Source organism: Dasypus novemcinctus, chromosome 27 (assembly GCF_030445035.2).
Source record: "Dasypus novemcinctus isolate mDasNov1 chromosome 27, mDasNov1.1.hap2, whole genome shotgun sequence".
Classification (NCBI taxonomy): domain Eukaryota; kingdom Metazoa; phylum Chordata; class Mammalia; order Cingulata; family Dasypodidae; genus Dasypus; species Dasypus novemcinctus.
Genome location: NC_080699.1, coordinates 48,117,841 through 48,121,052, shown reverse-complemented (window position 1 = coordinate 48,121,052; position 3,212 = coordinate 48,117,841). Strand labels below are relative to the sequence as shown.

Here is a 3,212-nt window from a genome sequence, read left to right as displayed (position 1 = left end):
TATTTATTATTTATTTCTCTCCCCTTCCCCCCAGTTGTCTTCTCTCTGTGTCCATTCGCTGTGTGTTCTGTGACCGCTTCTATCCTTATCAGCAGCACCAGTATCTATTTTTGTTGCATCTTCTTGTTGTGTCAGCTCTCCGTGTGTGTTGCACCATTCTTGGGCAGGCTGCACTTTCTTTTGTGCTGGGCAGTTCTCCCTATGGGGTATACTCCTTGTGTGGGGCGCTCCCCTACACTGGGGACACCCCTGTGTCACAGGGCACTCCTTGCATGCATCACCACTGCACATGGGCCAGCTCCACACAGGTCAAGGAGGCCCGGGGTTTGAACCATGGACCTCCCATGTGGTAGGCAGATGCCCTATCCATTGGGCCAAGTCCATTCCCTTTGGCAGTGTTTTTAATCTTCACCTTTCGAGTAAAATTCAGCCTTTCATTTCCACCTAATTCCCTTGCTTTGGGTAGCTGTTGTTCTCTCAGGTAAAGTTTACATGTAATTGGTATGTTCTATTGTGAGTATAATTGCTGTTAAAGATAGAATAAATTCTCTATTAGATTGAAAAGCATTGCAGGCACTTAAAATGTTGCTTAAACTCCATGACTTTGCACCACCATCAGCATCTGGGCTACACTGACCAGAGAACAAAATGTGACTTTCCATCCAGATGGGAATCTCCAGGAATTTGCTCCATGCTACTTACATTGCCCATTCTGATTGTCAGGGTTCTTCTCAGTCAATCTTACACATGTCCTGCCCCCGACACAAATGTTGACTCACACCAAAACAACAGTTGGCTTTGCTGGGTGGATATTGTGTGTTACTCTCCATCTCGCTGGTCAGTCCATCAAACTATCAGACAACTATTGCTGTTCCTGGGTTCTGGGCACTGCCCATGGATAACCTCTGCCTGGAGGTATTCTCATGCCTGGACCCCAGAGGGCTAGAGGCAATCTTACAGGGGAGTAAACAAAAATCTTGGTAGATATATTTATGCAGTTTTGTCAAAAAAGCAGTTGTCTGTGACCTCCCAGATTAATCCTTATGAGCCACTTGTAAGAACTGCAGCCTCCATAGAACTTGGGCTCTGAGAGAGAGGTTTAGACAGCTAGAGCAGGGATACATGCATTGATGGACCTGCTCCAGGTAGGAACTGACTAGTTGCTTTGGAATCTGCTGACAAATGTGGCAATGTTAGTGAAAAGAAAGGCTACTTGGGATGGAAATGACCATTAACCGTGCCGTGGAACAAGGGATTCATGTGCTTATTTTAATTATGAATGTAGGATTAATTTCTACTTAATGGGGGAAGTTCATTAAAAGCCAACAGTTTGGGGACTGACAGGAGTAAGATGGTGTCAAAATCCTGTTCTCCCAAATAAAGTGTCAGAACGAAATTTCTCAGAACTTAAAAACAGTATAAAGTTTATATCAACCAAGAAAAGCTAAATCAAGAAAAATGAAACTTGAAAAGGGTAGGATGCTCACTTTGGCAACACATATACAAAAATTAGAATGATACAGAGAAAATTAGCATGATCATGTACAAGGATAAAACACAAATTTGTAAAGTGTTCCATAATTTTAGTCCTGATAACAGCAAGAGAAAAGAGATCTATCACATACAAGGGATACTCATAAGATTGAGTGATTTCTCATTTGAACTTTTGAAGTGAGAAGGCAGGGGTATGATATAGTTAAGATACAAAGATAGAAAAAAATGCCAGCTAAGAATTCTGTATCCAGAAAAAAAAGTCATTCAAAAATGCAGAAGACATTAAAATAAAACACAGATAAATGGAAATTGAGAGAATTCATCAAAAGGAGACCTAGCCTGTAAGAAATTCTAAAGAAAGTACTGCAACCTGAAAGGGAAAAATGGAAGTGAGGTTTTGGGGGGAGTTTAAAAATGAAGATTATTATTAAGGCTAACTAAAAGAGTAAAAAGATAAAAGATAGGCATAAAAAAAGCCTAAAGATAAAATGACATAACTACTGCCTTTACAGTAAAAACATTGAACATTAATGTATTAAAGTCCCCCATTTAGAAATAAAATAGTAAAAATATGATCCAAGTGCATGCTATGAGATTCACCATAGACCCAAGGGCACAAATAGGTTACAAGTGAAAGGTTAGAAGATCATTTCCATGCAAACCGTAACCACAAATGAGCTGGGGTGCCTATACTAATATCAGATTAATAGACTTCAAATGCAATTGTGAGATACAATTTATATTTTTATATGTATATATATATATGAATGAGTATATTATATATATATAGGAACAATCTACCAAGAAAGAATAGTCATAAATAATTAATTTTCATAATTACTAATCATAATAATTTTCAGACACAAATGTGCCTGAAAATACATGAGGTAAAAACTGACAAAAACAAGAAGAAATAGACACCTGAACAAACATGGTGGGGAACCTCAAAACATCACTCTGAGCAATAGAACAGCTAAGAAGAAAATCAATAAAAATAGAGCTCTTTAATAATATGTTAGGGAAACTAGACCTAATTGACATATAGAGATCTTTGCACCTGTTGGAGAAAAATGACGCTTCCTGGGACACAGAGATTGATATGACCACAGTCAGAGAATTTATTGGGAAGCTCAGACTTCAGCCCCCCCCCCCCCACCAGCATGGTGGGGGTTTGAAAAGAGACTTCAACCCACTCCTGGAAGGGAGAGATTTGAATTTATACAGAACTTTCCTAGGCAGGGAAATGATACTTGGTGGGAGGGCACTGAGGGTCCAAGTGAGGTTCAGGGGCCAATAGGAAGCTCTAGAGGTGAAAATTTTCCCTGATAGTGACTAGAAGATAGTGCATTAGGGAGTTATGGTTTTTTGGAATGCTGTAGGAGCAGATGTTTCTTTGATCTGTAGGGATTTTATCTCCCTCTGATATGCAGCAAGGGAGGTTTTCATTTCCCTTTACTCCCATCTCTATGTGGTTTCTTTGTTTAACCTGTGGGGAAGTTCTGTGCCCTTAGACATGTAGGCTTATGGGGGACGGGGTTAGCCTTTCTCCAGTGCTTATCAGGGAAACTGAGCTACAGCTTGTTAATTATTGCAAGCCTCTAACATTCCTAACTCTTTGTTTATATATATAAATATATAGGAGGACCTGGGTATTGGGGTATACAGTACTGGGAAGGATGGAAGGGTGAGGGGATTTGGGGCATCAGCTCCATTCTGGC

General features: G+C 39.9%; 1 non-coding gene across 1 annotated transcript; it reads left to right on the top strand.

Moving 5' to 3' along the window:
• The first annotated feature begins 1,479 nt into the window (after positions 1-1,479).
• Positions 1,480-1,585, top strand: LOC131276356 (U6 spliceosomal RNA). The gene has a single exon (XR_009183869.1). It is a non-coding gene; the product is annotated as a U6 spliceosomal RNA (small nuclear RNA).
• The last annotated feature ends 1,627 nt before the right edge of the window (positions 1,586-3,212 follow it).